The following is a 14041-nucleotide window of genomic DNA, read 5'->3' as shown; positions in this document are numbered from 1 at the left end:
GGCGCAGCTCTGCTGGAGGGTACCAGCTCAGCACTTTTGTACCTGTCACCTGTGTCAGTGCTCCGGCAGCGGGGATTCCTCAGCTGCTGCTCGTGCTTCAGCCATGGCACACAGGGGAACCAGGGGGGTGCTCACCCCACTTCTACTTTAAATCTTCTAAAAATTTTGTTTGTTTTGGTTTTACTCGAGCTCCTCGCTTGTAAAGAGGAAAACAAATCTAGCTATGACCTCATGAGTGTTGTGGGAAATCCAGGATTCCTGGACAACTGACCAATATAGTCAAGCAGAAGCTGTTTATTGTTTAAATTACACACATTTTTATAGATTCTAAACTACTAAGTTCACACTTCTTGATTGGTGCCTTTCTCTTGTTCACTCATTTGCTGCCTGCATTTCTCAGAGTATGTGATTGGTTACAGTCCAGGTGTTTCACAGTCCTCTGTTATCCAGTTCTTGCTGTCTTGATATTCTGTTTTTCAGCCTCTTCTTTCTTAATTCAGCACAATTTATGTTCCAGTAGCCTTTATGAATTCCTGAGGCTTTGGTAACAAACTCAGAAGCAGGCTGGCTGCACTCTATGGCCTAACCCTTGCAAATACGCTGCAACAGATGAGTTCTTGTAAATCACAAATTTCTCATGGACAAGAGGCAGCACCAAACACTTGTGGCTTTCCCTGCACCTCACAGACACCCACGCAGTGCCTGGCACGTGGATGCAAACACCACAGGGCTCTGCCTCACGGCTCAGTCCCTCAGGCCACTCGCCTGCAGCTGAGCTGCCCACGGAGCCATGAGGCAGCTGGATCCCACAGATCCCTTTCTACAAACATTCCTGCAAAAAACACGATCCAAGAGGCTCAGAGTACAATGGAAAGCACACAACAGACAACACCAAGGCCTTGTCTCTGTCCCTCTCTTGAGCTTTCTTCACCCAGAGTCACTGTGGCCACCACAGGCTCCTTCCCAACCCCACCTGAATCCTGAATCTCAATCCACGAGGGTTCAGCTGGAGCTTCCCCAGCATATTCACTGCAACCCCAGCTCCAGTCAGGCTTCCTACACCAACAGCAGGACCAAAGCAGTGCCACCACTGCCCAACACCAGCTGTGAGCAGTGGGGCACTCATTAAATCCCACCCCAGAGAAGGGGCAGTGGACAGGGACCTCTCTGTCCCACTCTATACAAGGTTCTGAGCAAGATTCACCTTTCCATGCACCTCTCCTGCAAGGACATGCAGCTTCTCTCTGTCACCATGTTCTTTCCATGGCTAAGGATCCTCTTTCACAGCCCACGTTATAATCAGTTTAACAGCCCAGCAGCCACGCACAGAAAGTTCTTTCTCTCCATCCTCTCATATCTCCAGGCCTTTTGTCACATGATAAGCTCATGGACACTCTGCAGTGTCAGCAGCACAGTGCCAGACACCTCTAAGGTGTCAGATCAGGCTCTGCAGTTGGATGAACAAGGCCTGGAGGATCCCCTGGTGCTGCCAGGTGGTTTTAACTGAGCAGTCCAACACCATCTCCACCAGGGTGAGGGAATTACTCCCTCCTAACCCCCCTGGCAGCGGCTTCACACCACAGCTCATGACACTGCGCCCTCATCCCTGAACAAGCTCGGCTTCTGCAGAGCTGACAACATCAAAGAGCAGGTTTGGTCCACACAGAAACCTGGGGAGATCAAGAGGAATAAATGGCTGCAGCACCAAGGACCCTGTTTTGCAAAGTCACTTTCCTTGATCCCATCCATATTTCAGCACAGCTCCAACTGAGCCCCATTAATGTAATTGATTCTTAATGGCATTCTCCAAGAAACCATGTGAAGATTTTAACAGGCTATTAGATGGAAATTAAGCCTCACCCAAACCTTCCTCCTGTGGAACAAAGGTTTCCAAAGATGCAGGGGGGCTATTCCATTCCTGCTAATGGACCAGAAGGTTGTTTTGAGGAAAAGGGACACTAATTTTGCATTTTCCAGCCCTCACAGAGGGACACCAGAGGTTTGTTGTTACAAGGAAAGGGTTTCTCATCCTTCCCACACAAGCCAGATCAGAGGGCAGCCCTAGAGGGATCAGAAGCAGAAGTGGTGTTTGATGAGCTGGAGGGCTGCCAGCTTCCAAAAAGGAAAAAATAAATACAAATTTTGTTTGCTTTTGTCCCCTGGGCACCTTCATGCCAAGCAGGCCTCAGCTGATTGCTCAGATGTGGCTTTGAAACCCAAAGAGCTGAACCTGGCCCAGGTCACAGCTGTGGCTTCAGCACTGCTGGAACCCTGGGGAGGCTTCTGCTGCAGGAAACCTTTACAGCCCCATCCTGCTGTGGAAAGAGGCACCAGGAAAACATTCCCAACTTTTGGAGTGTTCATGAAGCACACCTTTTGAAAATCAACCCATGATTCCAACATTTCAAAGCCAGGACGCTGAGCAGTGATATTCCCCTCTCTCCATCCAAGGTGGAGCCCCTCATTTTCACACAAGTTGGTGCCAACACTCGTGGACATTTTGACTCAGAGCACACCACCTCCCCCAGAGGTCCAACCCTGCCTGGGGCTGAGCTCTGGCAGACACCCACAGCTGCAGCTCTGTGTGTGCCATGCCGTGGATTTAACACATTCCCCGTGGAACACGAGCGCTGAGCTCCCTGCAAGAGTCTCCCACTCACTGTGACTGAGCAGCTACAAGAGTTCTAGCTGATGATTTCTAGAAGATGATGCTGTTACCATCTCTTTTACTTCTGATTCAAGTTCCCCACACTTCATTTCAACATTCTAAAGGCTTATTTTTACTTCTTTTGAGACATTTGAAACTCACTACTTTTCAGGGCTGACAGGCAGCCTCCTTCACCAGTACATTACAGAGTCAGGAACCAGCACTGCCTTCATTTTTAAAGAGGTGGGAATGTGGAAACAAAGGGAAAAGAAACAGCCTAAAATCCCTTATTAGCCAAAGACATGAGAAGAAGAGAAAAACAGAACCCTCAAAATGCCATCCACTGCCCAGTGTGCTCCAGAAGAGAACTAGAGCTGCATTATCCTGCCTCAGACACAGCATTGACTGCTTCCATGCTCTCCTCCTGTTCTTTCATGCTTCAAAATAAAACCAGAAATTGAATCATGCTAAGCTTCCTTCGTGTTTTCACCCTTTGTGAAAAGCAGGGGTTACCAACATTTTGTATCTGTTATAACTGGCTTTAAAGTTGTAAACAGAGAGTGAAAAAAATTAAGTGTTTTTTAAAAACAGGCTTGGAGTGGTCATGTCTGTACAACTAGTAACCAAGTCAAGCATTTCTAAATCCTCCTTTATTCTACCTATCCAATTTTAGTACTTTATTATTACAGAACAAGAAATTCAAAATTCAGGATTCATCCATCCAGTCCAGGAGGTAATTTGGGCCACAGAACTTCAGGAATCTGGAATGCTTCTGCCCAGGAAGTGGGTAAATCAGGCTGGGATTTGGCATCAGAAGACAAGAAAGGTAACATTTTTCATTTCAGCACATTTCTCAGAGCAGAGATAAGCTGCAGAGATCTGTGATGAGGTTATTCATGTTATCAGCTAAATGGTTTTGAACAGATACAGCATCACTTACTTGGAGCACATGGACATGAACTTCTGAAAATAATGGGATTAAAAAGAAATGCGAGGAGTTTTCTGGAGTTCATTCCTCATCCTGCAGCCAGAGCAGCCAGGATCCAGCAATCCATGTCTTTATCAAGCCAAGACTTCACCTCATCTTCTCTCCAGGCCTGTTTCTAATGACCCTCAGGAAAGGTCTGACCCACCTGCCAGCAGCCAGGAGTGCAGATCCCTTCCCAGTGTGGAAATAACTCCCTGCAACCTCCCAGAGCCTTTGGCTGCCACCCCTCTCCCAGCGCTGGAGGCCAGAAAAGCAGCAGAGATTTGTCTTTGGCACTGGGAGGGAGGTTTGCTAATGCTCCTCCCCAGCAGGAGAGCTTTCATGCCTGACTGGTGGCAGCTGGACGAGCTCTCAGCTCTGACTGAAGCCTCATTGAGGACAGGGCCACCCCCTGATCAGATAATTTCACCTGCCAGAAGCTTCTCCTGTGTTCCAGATCCTGCAAAGTCGGCAGGCCACGGCTGAGATCCTCCCAAAGCAAGGCCAAGGGGATGTTCCACCATGGAAAGGGAGCAGTGACACCCCTGCAGCACCAGGTCTGAGCCTCCTGACCTCCCTCCTCACCCAAACCAAGCCCCCTTTATCACAGTGATATCCACATTACCAGAAACCACCTGGGATTCATTTTAAATGAGTGCCAATTTTCAGCCCCAGATCTTTTCCCGCAGCTGAGGCTCACGGGGTTGGAGGGCACACTCAGCTCTGGAGCATTGAAGTTTCTCTCTGAGCTGCAACAGGAAGATGTTTGATCTTTAAATCAGACATGAGGGGATGAAACAGCAGCACTGCTATTGATATTGTGTCGTGTCTAAACTGACAAATTCGTATTCCCAGGTCAGGCTGGAACAGGCTGGATCCTGCTCCCGAGCCGTGGCTCCACAGGATTCAGAAGAAATTACAAGATAAAGGAAAGGACAATTATGAAACAGCCTGTTCACATTTCCACCTAACTTATTCCAGGGAGCACCAGGAAAAGGCCTAATCATCCCCCTTCAAAAAAAACCTTTTCCCTTCTTTCTGGTGGATCTGAAGATGATCTCAAGGCTACTTTGGTCTCCAGACCCAAACCAGCAAATGCTTGTGATGATTTCCATGAGTTAATTACATTTCCATTAGTGAAGAAGTTCTAAAACTTCATTTTCGTCACTGATGTTTTTTGAGTCCTACCAAAATAGACAGGGAAACATGATTTTCTCTCTGCTTTTCTTTATCTATCTCACCCTTATGAGACTTTGCTCTTAATTTTAACACTCTCAGCCTTTTCACTTCTCCTTAAATGGACATTTCTTCAACACTTTAATCATTTTCACAGCCTTCATCCTGAGCTTCCATGCCCAAACTTTATTTAAGGATGCTGGTTCAGGGTGTTTGAGAGGGGGAAACTGAGCCAAAAGGCTGAATGACTGAACTGCCTTCCTTTTTTAGTTCTTTTTAATTAGAAAATAAGCTGAGAGCCCCAATTCAAGTTCTATTAAGTCCTTTTTGAACCAGAATCAAGCTACATCCAACCAAGTATTTCTGATTATCAGGGTTCTTCAGTACAGGAACATTTCATAGCTGAAAAAGTCTCAGTCTTCTCCAAGCAGCTCAATTTTGTCCTTCACTTCTGTATTTCTACATCATCCCATGGACCACCACATGCTCCTAAAGCCTCAGTCTGACTCTGGAACCTTCCAGTTGTGCAGAGCCCTACAGGGAATTTGTGTAATGAGGCAAAGGAGGGAAGTCAGCCTCAACCCCTCTTCAGAAACTTCCCTAAGGAACAACCCTCTGCTCACAGATTCCTGGCTGAGAGCAGCCCTCTCCTCTTTGGGGAGCCCCAGCAACAATTTCTATTCCCAGGGAAGCCCAGCACTGCTCCAATCTCTACTCCTGATCCTTTCTTTGCTTAAATCTCACCCAGCCCAGCCTGAACTGACTTGAACTGAGCCAACAGCTAAACCCATTATTGTCTAAAATTGGGTTTAACTCAGGAGTGACCTGAACTTCTTGCTCCAGAGGGAGGCTTTTAAAATGCTGCAGCTGATCACGAGAATCACCTACACAAACACACCCAGCCCTGCAGCCAGCTCAGAAACCAAGACAACTCCAGCACTGACAGAACAAGAATATCCACAAGAAAAGCCTGACCTGTTTCCTGAATCCTCCATCCTGACATCACTGAAAAAATGAGTTTGTTGCATTTATCAATCCAAAACCCATGGCAGGTGACTTTTCTGGCCATCAAAATATGGGGAGATGGAGAAGGGAGGAGACACAATTGTGTCAGACATGGATTCAGCTGATGCTGACCATGCCAGGAGGGAAAGGTTTCTCCTGTGTGTTGTTTAGGTGGCCTTTGTGAGGATCAGGGAGTTTTCAAAGCCTCTAAGCTCACCCCACAGGTTTGGTTATTGGAATCATGATCCCAATACTGCAACATTTGGTGTGTGCCACAGGAGGCAGGACTTTCTCAGCCTGAGCTGCTGGGCTTGCCCAGGGTAGAAGAGGGACCTTCCCACAATCAGGAGTTCATCCAGAGGAGTCATCCTGCAGCCTGACCTCACTCATGGGGGATCCCTTCCTCTGTCTCAGACCCTTCAGCACAGAGAAGATGCAAGAGAGCTGAAGTTAAGCAAAAAAATCTTGTGGAATTGTGTGGAAAAGCATCTCCAGGTGCTGATCCTGGATGTGGCTTGGCCTGGAATTCACACATCCTCTGGCTCCAGCTTCCAGCATGGAAACCTGGCCCTGGCCAGATATCCTACACACCTCTTGGGTGGTTCAGCAAGAAAAGAATGAAAAATCAGTTTTCCAAATCCACATTTTCTTGATGTTTTCAGGGAGCCCCAAGAAGGGAATGGTCTGAGAGCACCCAAAGCCTTTGGGGTGAGATGTGGATCCAAGCACACGTGTGCAGGCTCACTGTTGGCACTCAGGCTTAGATCACAACTAAAACCAGGCAGGTTTTCCAAATCCTCACCCTTTTCCACAGCCACAGGCAGGTTCTTCTCCCCTGAGATGAGCAGGCACTTTGCCATCCAAAGCTGCTCCCTTGGAACTGGGACACAGCAGCAGAAGCACCATTTGAGAAGCAGGAGTCTGAGGTAACCTGCACCCTCCTCCTCCTCATCTAATTATGGGACAGCACTCAACACCACACACAGCACTTGGGTATTTTGGGCTCGGTGATTTTTTTGCTTGTTTGTTTTTAAACAAGGAAACATTAAAAATAAGGAATTAAAGCCCTTTGGGGCTGCAGTTTGATTCGCTGGTTTGGGGTTGAGTTCTCAGTATCCACACCCAGCTCCAAGAGCAGCTACCAATGTTTTGCACCTCTAGGTGTCCACAGGACATGGTTGCCAGGGCAGGATCACATTAGGAGCAGATCCCCAGGTCCAGAGTCCTCTTCCCACCTGCAGGCTCCACAACTGCCTGTGCAGCTGCTTCCCTCACAAGAGACAATATTTCCCTGCCACCCACCTGCATTTGAGAGCCATAAAAAGCTAAAAATACCGTCTGGACTCTGGACTAATGATCCTGCCTGCCTTTGATAAAGCCCTGGCTGCCATGAGGAGCAGCCCCTGCTTTCATTTGGGATGGTCACATCCACTTGACAGCTGCCCAGCTTCAGAGAGAGGTAAACACCCATAAATATTGTCTGGCAGCCCCTCTCTGTGAGCACAAAGCTTCCAGGAAGCACAAACAGGCACAAAATGTGGAAATGGATATGAGATGGAAACCTGGATGGTTTTGTTTCCTCTCTCTTCAATAGAAAGGGGTTGTTTGCACCTCAACTTCCAGGCTCCTTGTGCTGTTCCATCATTATCACTTCTCATCCCAGGTATTCAATACCTCACAATCCCTTTTAATAAAGTAAGAGAGCAGCACATCAATCTCATTATCTGTTTGCCCTTGAGAGATTCTCTGACCTGAAACGTCTGGTTTGCCACCAGCAGAGCAGAGCCAGAGCAGGATAATTTCTGCCAGGGAAGGGCTGTCCCCACCTGCAGCTCCTCTGAGGGGCTGGGACCATCTGCAGCCTTCCTCTAAGCACAGCCCAGAGTCCTCCTCTGCCCAGGAAAGTCTCCTGATTTAGCAGCCAGCCACACAATTACTCACCCACCCGCTTCTCTCAACCTGCCTCCAGCCACCCCCACCAAAATCGATGCAGAAAAGCCACTACAAGCAACAAAAAAAGACACGAGCCCTAATTAACACAGCAAGAGGCTCAGCACGGCCCGGGGCCCCCTTTGCTCAGAGAAACAAGCCCAGAGAGAAAACATGCTCCAGTCCCAAGGAAGCTGCTGCCCACTGGGCAAAAAAGGAAATGGGGACATTTACCAGATGGGTTTAGAGCCCTCAAACCCTTCTTCCCTGCCCAGTCTTCTCTGAAGGGAATGGCTCCTGCAGCTCCCCAAGAGCCCAGACAGCCAAGGGGAAGAGGACAGAACAATTTCTGTTCGACCTGAGACCTCACACACCCTCCTCCCTCCCAGTTACCAACTCTCTCTGCTTCAAAAATGAAAATTTCGTGTCTTGCCTTCCCTCCCTTTCTGCCCTCACCCACCAGCCAGAGCACCAGGTAACACCTTACAGGTAAATTCCCTGTGTCTTGTCCACCTGTATCTGATTTAATTTCAGAAGGGGGCCTTGGCTCTTCTGAGCCAGCGAGTGTCCATCCATCACTGGAGCATAAAAGAAATTGAACACAAGGATCAGCTGCATTAAAATCCATAAAAGCTTTGCTCCTTTCATGACTCATGCACGGTGCTGACAGCACTTGCCCCGAGTCCATCACCACCCCAAGCAAACAGCTCCTTTTCCTTGTGAGAGCCAACCAGGACTGAGTTTGCTCCTCCTCAAAGTCCCTTTTCCCAGCTCCTGTTGTTGCCCTGCTTTGCTTTCTAGCACACAAGTGCCAAAATTTCCACATTGGGAAAGCTGAGGGCAATCTGCACTTCCCTGCTCCGACCCCTTCATTCCCCACATCTCCAGTCCCAGAGCTGATAAACAAAGCATTGAGCAACCACCTAAAGGGGTGCTGCAGGGCAGCCAAGGGGGCTGATTTCATTTGAATTTCATTTTTCTAATTAGTTCTGTGGTTATTTGCAGGTGGAATATAGAATCAAATGATCACAGAGAGGTTTGTGTTGGGAGGGACCTTAAAGCCCATCCAGTGCCACCCCTGCCATGGCAGGGACACCTCCACTGTCCCAGGGTGCTCCAACCCCATCCAACCTGGCCTTGGGCACTTCTAGGGATCCAGGGGCAGCCACAGCTGACAAGCCCTGCTCACCATCACAGGGAAGGATTTTTTTTTTTTAACATCTCATCTAAACCTCCCTTCTCTTTGAAGCCATTTCGTCTCATCACCCTTGTACACAAAGTACACCAGAGCCATTCCCAGAGTTCAGATACCCTCATTTAAGGGCTTCTGAAGCCCAGGAACATGAACATGGAAAGAAAGAAATGCTGGAGCCAAAGCTTCTATGAGTATTTGACAGCTTTAAGAATCCCAGCCCTCATCAAGGTGTTTCCTTCTCCAACACTTCCCTGGTCACATCTCCCCCCACACCTTGTCTAGGAGGTACATCCACCTGAATGGAGCAGATCCAAGGTCCAAACCTGCTGCACAGCCCAGGCTGGGTGGTTCCTGTGCCTCCCACTCTGTCACTCATCCCTGCACCCAAGGCTGCTGCTCCTCAAACACAGCACCAGGAATAGCAGCTCCCACTGCCCACATAGCAGGATGATCCTGGTAACCAGCAACGCTCACATCGAGCATGAGCAGGCCTTTATGCTGTTACTAAATGAGTTGCCTTCCAAATTATTAGCAGCATCAGGAGCTGGGAGCACATTTCTCAGACAATCAAGATTATTCTGGCTTTTGTAATTTGTTCCAGACAGGCTGAGACATCCGTACCCGCGCAGAGACTTTGTGCACATCGCTTGGCAGCGCCGGGGCTGGCACACGCTGTCTCTGCCAGTCCCACCCAGAGATGCAGGCAGCTGATCCAACTGGCTCAAGAAGCCACCAGGACTCTTCGAGAGTGTTTAATCCAGGCTGATTGGAAGCCAAAAGAAATTAATTCTGCTCATAAAGGGCAGAGCACAATCCTGTCAAGCACTCCGTTATTTCATAGCGGCCTTTAGCCACTCTTGGTGTTGGACAAACACAATGTGGTTGTGGTCATTCCATGAGGATGTGGCAGAACTGGGGAAGGACCAGAGCAGCAGAAAAGGCCTGTGGTGCACAGAAAAGCCCTTATGTCAAGGGAGGCTGGGCAGCAACTGGGGAAAAGCTGGCATTTCATAAAATCATAGGCATGCAGAAAAAGGAATTCTTCTTCAAACCTTACTAGAAGGCACCAAGGGGAATCTCGGGTAGCTGGTGATGAAAAAGGGACAAGCAGCTCCTTTATTGGGGTATGGAGTTAAACCCCACAGCCCATTATCCATGATATGGGAAACCAGAAATATAAAAAAGCTCCAAAACAGAGTGGAGGGCAGACTCTAAAGCTCATTATCCATGATTTGGAAACCAGAAGTATAAACAAGCTCCAAAACACAACTGAGAGCAGACCCCTTGGACATCACAGTTTAAAAGCCCTTTTTTCCCCCTGAAAAACCCCTAGGCATCTGAATTGTGGGACTCAAAGATCAACATCATTCTGTCCATGCCTTGTTCCCCATTCTTCCCCTCAGCACACAGCCCTTGACGCCAACTCCACACAAACCCAGCAGTTCTTCAGGCTTTGCATCCATAACCCAGGGGAAAATCTTTCATGAACTCCAGGAGGAAAAGGTCTGAACCCTCCATGCCCTGAATCAGCTCATGGCTCCAGCTGAGGGGATAGGACAAATTCCCAAAATAATTTTCCACCCAAAACACATAGCAGCAACAGAATTAAAAAATCCTTTGCCTCCACCTTGGAGGAAGAGCATTAAGGTCATCCAGTCCCAGGCCAACTGAGAAACTGCATTTTTGTGTGATTTAGAGCTGCTAATGGGTGATGTCACCACTGGAGCCAGTGCAATCCCACAGAAACGTGGAAATAAAATGTGCAGGAGCTATAAAATGTGTGTTTTTCTCCCCAACAGCAACAGGCCGATGCCAGCAGGAGCAGCTTTCATTGAGACTCGTCTACAGCTGGTGGAGATCACAAGAAATCACTAAATAAATCACAGAGGCAACAATATCTTTCAAGGAGAGCAACCTGTTCTCTTCCCAGGCCTTTGTTAACAGCAGATCCACAGGTTTCCTTGGAAGCAAATGAGAAATAGGCACCACAGCATTGCTGGGAAAAGAAAGCGAGGGAGTGTTTTCTGGAACAACAAACCAAAGCCATTTTGGGCCACTATCTGTTAGACTCGAGTTTAGCTCAATAAGATATTGATCCTGGCTGCATGGAACACAGCCCTGATGTATTTCCTGATTAACAAGTTCTGCTGTCTGCTTTTGACAAACAAAATCTCCCCCATTGCAGGTAGATAAAAAATATATTTATCAATAATTCCAGGGTGCAGGCATTGAGTAACCAAAAGAAAAAAAAATATATAAAAAGGGTTGGAAAAAGCAGGTGGGAAGGATTGCTGCATGATCACTGGAATATTTACACAAGGCTAAGTTCAATCAATGCAGAGCCTTCCCCCACAGCCTCCTCCAAAGCACACCCAGACTCTGGCTGGCCTTTTTCCTATGGAAACAGAGAGAATGAGAGCAGAGCTGCTCTTTGCTTTTCTGGTGCTTAGCTAAAAGCTGAAAATGAGATAAGGTTTTCTGGCATTCACCATTTACCTTAATAAAAACAAGCACTCAGAGGATTAGCAGGTACACAACTCTGTGTGGGGTATCATGGAACATTTTCATGATCTTTCATGGTTACACAGAAATAAAATTTAAAAAAGAGGACTCAAAATCCCTCCATAATATTGAATATCAATGTAAAACTGAGCCTGGGAGCTGAGCACTGCCTGGGAAACATGAAGTAACATTTTCAAGTAGAAATCTTGCACATATGGCAAAGGAAAGCTTTTGATAGAGTAGCAAAATGATATTTCAAAAACTGATGTCCTACCTATCTATATTTATAAGAACACATTAAGTACTGGCTTAGCACTGTCCTTTTTTATTATTCCCTAATAAATTACAGCTTGATCATTTTTTGAAACACAGAGATCCAAGTCTGCCTTCCATAGAAATGAGAAAGAAGGTCCCACTTGTCTCACCATCTCACATCCCCCCCCCGGAGGGTTTGTCAGCAGGAAATTTCTCACTCATCAAGATGACTTTGAAATCTTGATGCAGAAACAAGGAGGATTTTGTCTCAAATAAACAGCCCTGCACATGTTTCCCCTCTCACCTGAGCTTGTGCAGGCAGTGGGCACATGAAAAGGTTTTGGCCACTGAAGGAAACCCAAGGAAGAGGAACTCCAGATTTCCAGCACAGCCCCATGGCAACACAGGAGTGAGCTGAGAACTTAATCATGATCTAGGCAGTACAGAGCAAAACACACCAGGCTACAGAGAAAACACTAATTCAACCCCCTGTGTGAAGCTCAGAGCTTTCAGTGCTCCCTCCACCTGGACTAGAAATATTCAGGAAAGCATCAAACCCAGCATGAGTAACTCTGTTATTTTCAGTACCTTCCCCCTAACGCCAAAAATCGGGCACGAGCTCAAGTGCCTTGTTAAATGCAGCCCTCAAATTACAAGGATTAGAGGTCTGGATTTCCTCAGTGGAGATGACTCTTGGGCTCAAAGCTGATGAGCTGAGCCCTTGCCACCCCTGCACTGCTGCCTGGTGGGAAGCCCTTGTACGAGACAATTTCAGCAGGGCCCAGTTGGTGTCACCATTGGAAACAGCAGCGGTGACGTTAACAGGATGGCACTTCAAAGGAACCCGCGGGGCTGCAGATGGCACCGGGGGTCCTTGTTCCAGCTGTCTCATCAAGCTGATATCCCACAATTATTTTCCAGGATCAAACAGTGCTGCAAGAAGCAGCTCCCACAGCACCAGGGAGACGTCGCTCGTTCCAGGGGGATCCCGCGGTAGCTTCAGCTGCGACGCTCGGAATGTGTCAGTTGTAAAATAAAACCAACAAACTCTGGAGTCTTGTGTTTATGGAGAAAAAAAATAATAATAATAAAAGGAATTCAAGCCATGCCTAAACAATATGGCTGGGATTCAGCTTGTTCTGGGGGGATCCCGCGGCCGCTTCGGCTGCGGCACTTGGAATGTGTCAGTTGCAAAATAAAACCAACAAGCTCTGGAGTCTTGTGTTTATGGAAGAAAAAAAAATAATAATAATAAAAATAATTCAAGCCATGCCTAAACAATATGGCTGGGATTCAGAAAAGCTTTTCTGTGGAGCCTGGACTTTAAGTAGAGAATCGCTGGAGTCAGCTGAATTCCAGCATATAGTGGAATGCTTTGCTGTAGGATAAATTCAGCCAGTGCCAAAGTCCTTTCCAGAATCAGGGCCTTGATTTTATATTTTTTTAAACACAAACAATGATGTGGAGCTAACTAGGAATCAGAACAGAACGTCAGTGAGAATAATTGCAGCATCTGTGCTAATTCTCTTTTCATCCTGGTACCCCCTGCTTCTAAGTATGGAAATCTGATTCTCCTTGTGCCTCCACTGAAGTTTCTATTGATTAAATACCCAGCCCCAGCAGCAGGAGAATCAAGCCCTGAATATTTATTCTCTTCCTCTTAATACATCAAGAATTCCCTTTGGCCTCTCAAGTGCTGTATCACGGGGTGCCATGAATGCAAATGGAATTACAGTGATCATGTAGCTAATGAATATATTTGTATATGTATGCAAGCACTTCCCTACTCCACACCACCACCAGGAGCAGGGAATATCCACACACACGGGCAGGCAAGGTGTGAGAAGGGATGGATATGGGAAGCATATCAATAGCAGGAGCCAGGCTGCAGTTTCTGGGGAGAAATGAACTGAAATCCTTCCAAGATGAAGGCTGCAAGCTCAGGACCTCACGCAGACCTTTGGATCATTTCCTCTGAAGCTTTAAAGCCCAATTTGTAGACTAGAAGTGTTCATGTTTATGTTTTCATTATCCACCAGCATCACCCTCTATTTATATAAATAGACAGAAACTGCTGCAATGCATAATGTAAAATATTGTCAGCATTTCCAAGGGAGAGATCAGTGACATCATCTCAAAGCAGGGTACAAAATGCACACGTAACCTTTTCACCTCCATCCTTAATAAGACATTTTGAATTCTATTCAAACACCTTTGAATTCTTTTGAGAAAAGTTATTTTATAGGGGAATGAATTCATTCCTGCAGAAACTTGGCTGATTTCAGAGTTGTAAAAGCTTAAAACCAGGATGCATTTAATTTGTTAGCACTCTCCATGTTGACTTCTAAAGTCATCCTGTAACGTC

At 47.0% G+C, this 14041-nt stretch overlaps 1 protein-coding gene across 8 annotated transcripts in view; it reads right to left on the bottom strand.

Annotated features, from left to right (window-relative positions):
* Positions 1-14041, bottom strand: part of CACNA1B (calcium voltage-gated channel subunit alpha1 B) — a 324524-nt gene that overhangs the window by 298240 nt on the left and 12243 nt on the right. The gene's annotated exons all lie outside the window — the stretch shown is intronic.

This window comes from Melospiza georgiana, chromosome 20 (genome assembly GCF_028018845.1).
Source record: "Melospiza georgiana isolate bMelGeo1 chromosome 20, bMelGeo1.pri, whole genome shotgun sequence".
Taxonomy (NCBI): domain Eukaryota; kingdom Metazoa; phylum Chordata; class Aves; order Passeriformes; family Passerellidae; genus Melospiza; species Melospiza georgiana.
This window is presented reverse-complemented; position numbering and strand designations above follow the sequence as displayed.